Source organism: Cupressus sempervirens, chromosome 6, assembly GCF_028749045.1.
Source record: "Cupressus sempervirens isolate cs-2001-9-10 chromosome 6, ASM2874904v1, whole genome shotgun sequence".
Taxonomy (NCBI): Eukaryota; Viridiplantae; Streptophyta; class Pinopsida; order Cupressales; family Cupressaceae; genus Cupressus; species Cupressus sempervirens.
In genome coordinates this window covers 363,235,275-363,247,997 of record NC_143123.1, presented here as the reverse complement: position 1 = coordinate 363,247,997, position 12,723 = coordinate 363,235,275, and positions in this window count along the sequence as shown.

Sequence of the window (12,723 nt, the reverse complement as noted above, 5' to 3'; positions counted from 1 at the left end):
AACATCCCATTATAACAACAAATCTAAAACCCTTAGATCTACAATAAATAACCTACAAAACCTATATATCTTGCCCTTTCTTTTATCATTCTTCCATGTATTCCCATGGATTCAATCTAGGGTTACGACAATAAAACCATAGCTTTGATACCAATTGTAAGGAAACTTGCAACAAAAAATGTTATTGTTTCCACTTAACCCATAATAGATCTGAAATAAATATGCAATTAAAAATCTACATGTTAAAGAATAGACAACATACACACAAAAAATGTGACACGAGATATACCCTGGGAAACCCTCATTAAGGGAAAAAACCTAGCCTCCAAAATAATTCATCACCATATATTATTCAAAAAAAAATGCCATTGCAATACAACTATGGAAGCATTAAAAGCCATAACCATAACCAAGTAATCCATGTGAACAAGCATGGATCCACACATCTCATGTTATGCTTCCAACCTTCACAAATGCTCCCTTGGCTAACCTGTCAAGCCTTGTCTTGCTCAACTCGTCTTTTTCCCTTTTGTCTTGTGTCTACAACTACCCTTGTGTCTGCTTATATAGTAGCAAGTCCCACAAAACCGCCAAGTGGTATTTACATAAACTATGTGCTAAAACCTTATGCTTCCTAACCCATTGACCCCACATTTAATATTTGACATTTAATTTTTTCTCCAATATTAAATAATTACATCAAATATCATGACAATGTTACAATACAACTCATCAAGAATATTTCATGAGAATCTTTATATGTTGCATGTCCATCTAGGTGCTCCTAGGTACAACATTATATAATAAAATAAAATATTATAATCTAAACAATATTATGCATGTGTGCAACATACATAATCTCAACACTGAACTCACTTCGGAAGAGTGAAGAGTGGTAGCATGTTCTTGGTGATTTTTCCCAAATTAGGTTTCCATGTTAAATTTTGGCATCATTTACTTGTCTGGATGTTATGTTATGCATGCTATTTTTATAGTTGTTAAGTTAACTATCAGTTGGCACCTACACTAAATAATGAGTTAGGAAATGAACAAATCGTTAAGTTGTTGATGATTTTCTATATAGACCGAGTGATTTATTGAGATTGTTTAAGTTGTTTGAAGCTATTAAAAGGTGAATTGGCACATTTGGACCCCAGGATAATTGATTCACCCCCCCCCCCCCCCCCCCCGTAATTATCATATTCATTTTAACAATTGGTATCAAAATTGTGGTGCTTGTAAGGAAAGTTTAAAAGGAATCAAGTCAAAGATCGAGATGTACAAGAGTGAGATACCCAAGCTCAATAAGGAGAATGTCCCAACATGACAATGTTTGATGAGATTGCACTTATCTAGTATTGAATATTCTACAACATACTACCTGGACAATGAATGCATCAAGGTTCCAAGACCTATGACTATTGAACAAATGAAGGAGAAACTGGAGCACAACAAAATGATGATTGAATTGACAACAACCCTAAATTAAGTTTAAAATTGTTGATGTAAAGGAATGCAATATTGTTAATATAAATTAGGACAAGTTGGTTTAAATCCATGGTGGAGACACAAATGTGTTGAAGGCTAAGGCAAAAAGCTTGAGAGGAAAATTCGATGACATGAGAATGAAAGAAGGTGAAATTGTTCCACAATATTATGCTTGAATCAAGGAGATTATGGATGTTATTAAAGGAGTTGGACGCATTATATCTGATGAGACTATGATAAGTAAGGTATTAAGGACTTTACTTCCTATATATGCAATTAAAGTATCTGTAATTCAAGAACTGAGATGTACACTTGGTAACTAACCTTGGATAGTGTGATTGGCACACTTATTGCATTTGAATTGTTAAATTTCAATAGTTACCCACCTTCTAGTGTTGAATATGCTTTCAAGCCTCAACTAACCCAAGATTAGTCTAAGGGAAAGAAGAAGAGTAGACATGTGGAAAGTGATGGTGAATCAGATGATGATCTTGATGAACTAGAAGTATTATTGACAAGAAGATTACCGAGATGAAAAGGCAAATACAAAGGTAAAATTCCTATTATCTATTTTACATGTAATCAAGTGGGTCATATTATTGCAATTTGTCATGGCATAGATGAAAAGGAAGAGAGGAAAGACTTCAAGTACTGAGGAAGGACAGATAATAGAGACAACTAAGGTAATAAAGACTACAAAGGTAAAGGTAGGAAACCTTGCTACATTGATGAAGAAGATGGTTTTGATAGTAATTTTGATGATCATGATGAAGAAGTTGTATAAGCTACAATGAAAGATGATTTTGTTTCTGATGAGAAAACATCATTAATCACATGTGATTAAGAATGATACATGGATAATTGATAGTAGTTGCTCACATTATTGGTGATACAAGTAAGTTTGAGAAGCTAGAACATTATACTGGAAGCAGTGTTAAGTTTGGAAATGATGCACCATGCTATGTGAAAGGTAAAGGATGGATTATATTGAATGATAAGATCATTTTGACAATGCATATTGGGTTTATGGTTTGAAATATAACTTGTTAAGTGTGGCATAGTTGATCATTTCAAGCTACCAACTTGAATTCCAAAATAAGAAGCCAAAGATCTATGATGCTACCGGTGAACTAATTGGAAGTGGAAAGCAAACAAGAGGTAACTTATTCTATCTAGAACTATCTGAAGATACTTATCTATTTGCACAATTTGAAGATATTTAGCTATGGCATAAGGGGCTATGTCATGTGAACTTTGATAATTTGGTAAGCATCAGTAAGAAGAAAAGAGTTAGAGGGTTAACAAGATTAAGAAAGCCTGATAAAGTGACATGCAAACAATGTCAAATGGATAAAATGACAAAGTCTAGTTTCAAGAGGAAGACTTATTCATTTGATGATATTTTGGAGTTGGTTCATACTAATTTATGTGGTCCAATTGGAGTGAAAAGCTATTAAGGTGACAAATATTTAATTCTATTTATTGACAACTTTTCTAGAATGATGACTATGATATTTCTTAAGGAAAAATATGATGCATTTCAAAAAAATTAGTGGTATTTGGCTAGATTTGAAAAGGAAACAAGACAGAGTTTGAAGTGCTTGAGGTTAGATAGAGGAGGTGAATTCATATCATATAAGTTCAACATATTCTACAATAACAAAGGAATCAAGAGACAAATAAGTGCACCAATATCACCACCACATAATGGGATAGTTGAAAGAAGGAATAGATCAATCATGGACAGTACAAGACATTGATGATGGAGAATAATATTTCACAAGAATCTTCAAGAGAAGTTGTAAGTACTGCAATCTACAGTCTAAACTGAGTACAAGTGAAGAAAGGTACAAACAAAATACCTTTTGAACTTTGGTATGGCTATGCACCTAATGTTTATTATTTCAAAGTCTTTGGAAGAAAATGTTATACATTGAAGGATGCAAAAAAGGAAAACTCGATTCAAAGAGTGATGAAGGTATATTTCTAGGATATTCAACTAAAAGAAAGGCATATAAGTGTTTGAATTCTAACACTAAAACAATTGTGGAAAGTGCAAATGTTAGAGTTGATGAATTTGTAAAAAATAATGAGGAATAATGCAAGAAAGAACCTTAAGATTACAAAATCTTTATCTATGAGTATGAAGGTGAACCTAGTACCTTACCTTAACCATAAAAAGAGGTTTTCAAGCATCAAAAGCTAGGCATTGTCAAGGTTTAGTAGAAGGATTTTGTTGAGCATCAACAAACTACCAAGAATCAAGCTATAGGAGTCAAGTTACATACTAAGATTGTCGACCATCAGACAAAGGAAGCCGAGTTGCAAGAAAATACATCAAATGCAAATGAACATGAAGAATCAAGTGAACCATAATAACAAGAAAGTACTAAACCTATCTTGGCAAAGTATGTGAGAAGACATCATACACCAGATCAAATTATTAGAGACAATAATCTAGGAGTCATGACAATAAGAAAAATGAAGAATGATACATGCTTACTATGTGAGTTTGAACCCAATTTAGTTAAATAAGCTTTAGAGAATGAATATTGGAAAGGATAAATGAATGAAGAGATTGAGAAAATTGAGAAAAACAAAACTTGCACATTGGTACCTAGACCAAAGGATAAGAACGTGATTGGAACTAAGTGGTTTTTTTTTGAAACAATCTAAGCCTGAAAGACAAAGTCACAAGGAACAAGGCAAGACTAGTTCAAGGTTGGAAGGAGTAAGAAATTTACTTGTATATGCTTCTTACAAAGGATTCAAAGTATACCAAATAGATGTCAAATCTACATTTTTTAATGGAATTTTGGAGGAAGAAGTCTACATTGAACGACATGAAGGATTTTTTGATCCAAGCTAGAGGAATACAAAATGTAACTTACACAAGCCCTTAAACAATTATTTGGTGAAAATTGAATTTGCAAGAACTAATGACAATGACATTGTACTTGAAGAGTGAATATGAAAGTAAAATATTGCTAGCTTAAATATTTGTTGATGATATGATATTTGGAGGACAAGACTTGATGTGTAAGACATTTTCTAATGAGATGAAAAAGTAATTTGAGATGTCAATGTTTGGAGAGATCAATTTGTTTGTTGGTTTGCAAGTTTATCAAATGAAGAAAGGCATTTACATTACACAATCCAAGTATATCAAGGAGATATTGAAGACTTTTGGAATAGAAGAATCAAGACTTGTTGGAATACCTATGGTTATTGGTCATAAATTATCAAAGAATGATTATTCAACTTATAAGGTGAATAAAACATTATATAGGTCAATGATTGGAGAACTACAATATGTTGTACATAGCAGACTTGAAATTGCATTAATAGTTGGAATTATTGCTAGATTTTCTGGTAATCCTAGAGAAAATCATATGATGGTAGTATACTAAGATATTTGAAAGGAATAGAAGATTATGGACTATGGTACAAGAAAAATGATAAGTTTGAGTTGAAGGTTTATGTGAATATTGATTGGGCAAGAAATATTGATAATAGAAAGAGTACAAGTGGAGGCACTTTCTTTCTAGGAAGGAGATTGATTCCATGAACAAGAAAGAAGTAAAACTATATTCTCAATCCACATTAGAGGTTGAATATATTGCTACAACAGTCAATTGTTTTAATATTGTATGAATCAAACAATTTTTGAAAGGAACGAAGGAAGAGATCATTGAACCTATTATTGTTTGCCATGATAACACACGTGCTATTAATATATTGAAGAACTTTGTAATGAATACAAAGACTAAACATATTAAGATCAAGTATCATTACTTGAGAGAGTTAGTGCAAGACAAAGAAGTGAGATTGAAATATGTGAACATAGAAGAATAGATAGATGACATACTGACAAAGGAACTACCTAAGGATTATTTTGAGTATCTAAGAGGTAAGTTAGGGATCATTCCCCTACCTAAAGCAAGCTAAGAAGAGATGCACTATTGCATCAATTTTTATGATCAAAATATCTTATAGATTGATGTAGGAGGTCACACTTTAGGATCTACCTAAAGTTGTGAAGTGTGAGGTTGTCAAGTCACAGATGATAGAGAGAGTGAACTGATAATATCAATAAGGGCCCGTTTGGCAATGGGAGTACAAGTGGAATAGGCATATGTATATTCTTAAAATTTTGAATTCTCTATTTGGATGCACCAAAACAGAATTGGAATAGGAATAAAATTGGAATACATATTCCAATTTTGGCTCAAAAATGGGGATTTTCTATTCCACCTAAATAGGTGGAAGAGGAATACATATTCCTATTCCAATTTTTTTAAATTTTAGAAAACATAAATTTTCCAGTTTGTGAATTTCACATCAAATTCTAGGTAAACCAAATAAGAATAGGAATACGTAACCCCATTTTCTATTCAAGAATAAACATTTGAGAATAAGTATTCATATTCTCATTTTTATATTCCCATAGCCAAACAGACCGTAAGAGGTTTTGTACTCTATATACAAAACATGAGGATGATGTCTTTGACATTATTGTTAAAGAAGGATAATATATTACTAAGTTACTATCTAGAAAGAGGGAGATATGATAGTTACCATCCTATATCAAGAATAGTATGTGATGAGATGAAAAAGGGAGTAGTATTCCATTGAGGAAGTCTGCAACACATAGTGATACTACTAAAATTAATGTCAGAGGGAGCATCTAGATATTGCATAGATGAGAATCAAAATGAAACTAAGAAAGAGAGAACATAAACATAGAGGGAGTTGACAATAAAAGTTCAAAGAAGCTATAATGAATATTTTTGGATTGCATGGTAACTTGTGGTGTTTTCCTCAATGCCAAAGAGGGAGATTGGTGGAAATCATAAATGGAACAAATTTTATGTTGTCGTTGATGTCAAACCTACTAGAGACGTAGTTACTAACAGTGTAGAGTGCCATATCATTTGATTGATGAAAATGATTTGAAAAGAGGAGATAGCAAGGTGAGCTAGTCAAGTTGTTAAGAAGAGAAGTTAAATATCATGGAATTACAATGGGCACTTGATAAATTAGTCATTGATAAGATAATATGTTGTTTAATCAATATAATATGAAGTAAATAAGACAAGTAAATTGATGTATGAAATAAATGAGAAGTAGTTGAGTAGAACTCTAAGCTTAACTGAGTACCAGTGTTGGTAACTCAATGAATGAGTTGAAGCAAAAGATTAAGAAACTTAAGAAGAAGCCAAACAAATGATATTAGCCAAGTGCTAGTTATGGTCGAGAAAGTTGGAGTGGTGACTGAGTGAGACTATAGAAGATGAGTGAGACACAACAGTAGAGAACCGAGCTACATAGTAATGACCAAGAAAAAGAACTTAGTGATTTCCAAATGTCAACAAAAGTTATAATTTGTGAAAGAATCAAGTTTGAGGCCGACATAGTAGAATTTTTTATTAGTCAAATTATATGGATGATAAAGATTGATGAGCTAGCATATTTAATGTACAATGAGGGTTTGTTATGCACTCTATGGAAAATATTTGATGAGAATCTTCTGGAAAAGGAGTAGGAGAACACAATGATGGAAGGATTCGATGAATCTAACTCGACTCTAAGATCTATGTTGATGTTTAAGTGGCAAAAGATCAAAATTACCTATTTAAGGAGGCATAAGAGATTATTTCTAAGGTTGGTTCATTGTTGATTAATCTTAAGGAGAACTTGTGAAGAACAAAGTAACAAAGGAGAAGTAAAGAAATTGGTGAAGTGTGATTTCTTGAAGGGATGCCAAGCATATCAATGATGAAGATGATAATGAAGTCCAATAAATGAACCAAAAGATGAGTGATTGGAGATTTGAATTTACAAAGTGAGTTGTGTTTTATAGATCAAACCTATTGTTACTCCATTATGATAGTCAAAATCCTTTAATCAAGGTTGACGTAACAATCATTTTGTAAATCCTTTAATCAAGGTGGCATTATAATGGAATGATCCAAAGTCATTTAACAAGGTCACTCCTAACGGGGTCACTCCTTTAATAGGGTCACACCTAACAGTGTGTTTTGTAACTTTTATCAGGGTTGGCTCTTAACCAAGCTCACTTAAGAAGAGTGAAAAGTGGTAGCACATTACTTGGTGGTTTTTCCTAAATTGGGTTTCCACGTTAAATCTTAGTGTCATTTATGTTATTTTTACAATTGTTAAGTTTGATGTCAGTCAACACTTACATGAAACAGTGAGTTAGGAAATAAATAGAATGTTAATTTGTTGATGATATGTTGTATAGACTGAGTGAGTTAATTAGATTATTTAAGTTGTTTGAAGATGTTAAAATTTGAATTGGTACATCTGGACCTGAGGATAATTGATTCACCTCCCCCCCTCCAGTTATTTGATTCATTTTAACATTGTTAACATTGGAGCACAGATTGGTAATGCTCAAAGAATAACCATAAAAATAAAGGATTCAATAAGTTGTATGTTCCTTCTTTCATATGTGTTTTCTTATTTTTGAGGAGCCTGGAATATATTTGGTTTTTTCACATTTCACATGTAGTTTTTACATGCTCTCTAATTAGTATTTTTTTTTTAAAAGTACCCATTTCCATTGCAATTAAGTCAAAGTGCATGGGGTCAATGAGGATGAAAAAAATGTGACACAGGTTATGTAAATTGAATTAGTGTTTGTGGTTCAACTAGTGATACTATTGTATCCACACAACATTCTTGAGTTGAAATAATAGGTTTATAGTTTACATCATATGTGAGAATATCAAAAACTGTTAATACATGTTATTTTTATTGTTATAGATACAATAACATAAGATTATACATGGTAATATATAAGTGGAGTTAAGTTTTAAATTTTTATTGCATCGTGTGCGTTCACATGCATACCCCCTACCTTGACCGACCATTAATTGATTTTGGTCTGCTCTACGAAAATGTTGTTAACACATATGTAATGGAAGAGAGGTATTGTGTCTGATGAATAGAGTTCATAATTGGGGAACCCAACCAGGCTGGATGCTAAGGTAAAGATGTGGTTATTAGGGTTGACTTGGGGGAGACAAATACATTTTGAGATCGAACTGCCCTACTCTTTTGCACATACTAGCTTGTTCTAAAAACAAAAAAGAAGGGATCAATGTAGCAAGTGGAAAGAAAAAAATTCTAGTAGTTGGGAGCCCTACCATTCTATAGGCCCCTCCCTTACAATAATCTATTTGGGGTAATAGAATAATAGTCTCGCTCGACCAATTTGCACTCACCATTCATTCAAAAACCTACATTTAGATTTCCATATTAGACTCGACCGTAGCACCATATTAGTCCACTGATGGGTCCCAAGCACTAGAATCACCTACATGAGGTTGAAGAAAAGAAAATGTCTAAAAGCCTAGAATGGACTAAGCAACTAAATTTGCTCCCTTTTCTATGGCTCAAAGATCCATATGATGGAGATCCTCCCCTACCTCGCAGATGAATCAATTCATTAATGAGTTCATTTATAGACCTACTAGCCCTTTAGGACACATTTGGTAGTGGGGATATGAGTGGAATACACATATGTAAATTCTTAAATTTTCAAATTCTCTATTTGGGTGCACCAAATCAGAATTGTGAATAAGAATACATATCACAATTTTGGCCCAAAAATGAGCATTTTCAATTCCACCTAGATAGGTGGAATTGGAATACATATTCCTATTCTAGTTTTATTTATTTCAGAAAACATAAATTTTTGGGTCTATGAATTCTCCATCAAATTCTAACTGAACCAAACACGAATAGGAATATGTATCCCCATTTTCTATTCCAAAATAACAATTCTAGTTCTCATATTTCTATTCTCACAGCCAAACAGACCATTAGAATAGTAGGGGACTAGAATAGGGGGGCCAGGTGGAAATGGGCAGATTATTGGGCAAGGCAAAAAAAATAAGTAGATCCTTTCTTTAGAATAGTGGGGTGGATTATTCATTACCTTGGGATGCATTCATTCTCTTTGTCTATCCTTAGCATGGGCAAGAAGCGCATACCGATGCATCATAAGTCACAAGAGGACTAGTTTATGAAGATCAGAGGGGATTAGGTGCCTCACATAAGGGAACTATGTTGGGAAAGGTAAGGGTCATTGAATTGAATTTCTTCAAGTTCTCATATTTCATACCTTTTATTCCCCATGTTTGAATTTTGTTATTAAGTATTGAAGATACTTTTTAATTCCATTAGGAGTTCTTCCCACTAAGAAAATGGATGCCCAAACTCTCACAAAACATCCAAATCCCTTTGGATGCATAACCTACATGGGGATGGGAAGAATAAAATAGAGAAAAACATTTGATCATGTTAAAAAAAAGCCACATAATGACTTTGAAATTGTGCCTTTGGTTGGTATAAATTGAACATAAAGGGGCAACATAAAACATAGTGCAATGACCCTAACTATGTTTTCATTTATAAATATGATCTAAATGGCTAAAAAGTAAATACAAACCCAACATATTAACTGAATAGGATAGTCTATTTTTCAATTTTTTCCTCCATGAACCTAAATTGTTTACAAATAACTCTATGCTCAAAAACTATACATACAAATCATTGGTTAGAGTATTAAACTAAAACTTGGAACAATATTGATTATGTATAATGCAGGTGAGAATTCATAAACAACTCTATGCATTTTAAAGTCAACATACAAAACTCAACTACAATTTGAACATCAAACACAATTTACTTGCAATGTCCCATTAGTTGTGATATCCCTAAGTCACAAATAGGTAGTTGTTAATTAAGTCTTGAAATGAATGGTGGAGACTTGGGAAAGTAAACAATTATAGAGAGTCTCTTTAATGGTTGTGTATTCCAGTTCTGCAATCAAATCCAGTTATTTTTATTGTAAACCTTTGCTATGAATTTCAGATGACAATATTTGTGTTAGGTGGTTGATCACCTAATAAGGTGTTCTATTAGTGATAATTATCTATGCATTCACACTCCAAGAATGATTACCCAATATGGTGATCTACTAGTGAGAATTTTCTATGCATTTTCACTCCAAGAATGATGAAAATTAACTCCCAAAGAACAATGATTTTGTCTGACATATCAATAACCAAACTAGAGTCAAATAGTGGTTTTGGGATGAAATATGCAGGTCCTAGCTCCCAGTATATGCTAAGAATAACTCTTCAACTTAAAATTTTTTCACTCACCAATTCTGTTTATTTCTCGTAATCATGGCATTTAACCAAATAGTTCAAGTAAGTGTTAAACTCTACCATCCATTCCTTCATATGGTTCTCAAAAAACTTAGGAAGCTCCTGAATATATAACAAAAAGAAGATCTTGTAACACAACCTCTAGCATTCAAACATCTACCCTAACACTACTCCATTCTACATATTCCCCACAATAAGCTACCTTGTTTGCAAAAAAACATCGAGCAATGAAGCCATGAATCTATCAAGGCAATACCTGAGATCAATGTATAGATTGTTGCTCTTTTATTGATAGCTAAACTTCTTAAAAATTGAGTTCACAATTTGAAGAACCCCATTTATCACCATATCATCAACATAACCCTAGAGATTAGACATGAGCTCTAGTAATAGGTTTTTCTATGCCATGGGAGAATTGTGCTTGCTTATAATGAACAAGACTTCACTAAGCTAGCTCTATACACATGGAGGCATGCTCAACATAGATGTCACAATAATCACTTTGATTTGCTCCTTGTCTGATTCCTATATTACAATGTAGTCAAATGAATCTACATCATGTAATGACCATCTTTATCTTACATAATTCTTGAAATTCATTGTGGTTGCTTGTCTAACTTATTCCCCCACTAGCTTCTCTAGGAGTAGCTATAGAATGATAATCTTGTAGCCTAGTTGATTGGCTTCTATTGGGAATTGTGTCTCAACCTTGCAAGCTTTTATTGGAAAACTCTAGAATTTTTTTTGAAAACTCTAGAATTTGTTTGTGGTAGTTTTCCACATGTTTATGAGTTGGAAAAAGGTGTATGGGTTGTTAAAAATTTATCTAGTCTCTAGAAAAATGTAGAAGGGCTATTTTTAGAGTGTAAACAACTCATTATATGACTTTTATGGGGATCTAAACTAGAGGATAAAATTATGGATGAAAATGGTATTCTTGGAGTTATAAATTACAAGTGGGTAACAAGTGGCATGGTTGTTTTGCCCATGGTTTTGGCCCATGGTTTTGTAAAACCACAAATGGCTTCCAAGTGGCAAATCACTATAAAAGGAGGGCTTGGGGAGGTGTTTGTATCATCGAGTTTAGTTTGCAAGACTGGGTGTTAGAAGGAGTATCTCTTTAAGTCTGAGTTTGAGTTTGAGTTGTGGTGATGCACTCCTATAAGAACTTGCATTGCAAGTGTATTGTAATCTTCTTGATTTGCGAATACATTGTGTGGGTTTTGGTGGTTGGGGTTTTTCTCCCAAAAGGGTTTCCCTATGATAATCATTGTGTTATGAGTTCCTTATTATTTTGATTAAGAAATTATGCATTTTTTGAGATTTTTGTAATAGTTAGTTGACCTTTCATAATCGTCCTCTTAAAGATTAGTGTAGGAAGCAATTTCATCCAACTTAGCTTCCTTACAAGTGGTATTAGAGCCTAGCCAATTTTGGTTCTATTTATTGGGTACAAGATTTTTTGAGCTAATCAAGGTTTGAGTGGGAGCTTGTGCAGAGGTTTTTATTTCTATGTTGTAGGATTGCAAAGATGGCAAGTACATCAAGGAGGATTGATGTAGAGAAGTTTTCTGGCACAAACTTTGAAATGTGGAAGCTGAAGATGGAAGATCTATTGATTGATTGGGATCTATGGGATGCAATCAATGAAAAGAAGTTGAGGCCCACAAATCCAACTTCAGTGGTAAAGTATGATGTGAGAGATAGAAAACCTAAAAGTCTCATCAAATTATGTCTTGCAAACTCTATACTAATTAATATCCATGAAAAACCTACCGCGAAGAAGCTTTGTAAGAAGCTAAGTGAGATCTATCAAGAAAAATCACTCATGAACAAGATTTTCTTGAGGAAGAAGTTGTATTCCTTGAGAATGGAAGAAGGTGGACAGATTTTTGAGCATCTAGAAAGCTTTAATATGTTGGTGACTTAGTCGAACTTAGTTGGAGTTTCAATGGATGAAGAAGAGAGGTGCCAAATATTGCTATGTTCATTGCCATATTCATGGGATAGCCTTGTCATGGCCATAGGGAGC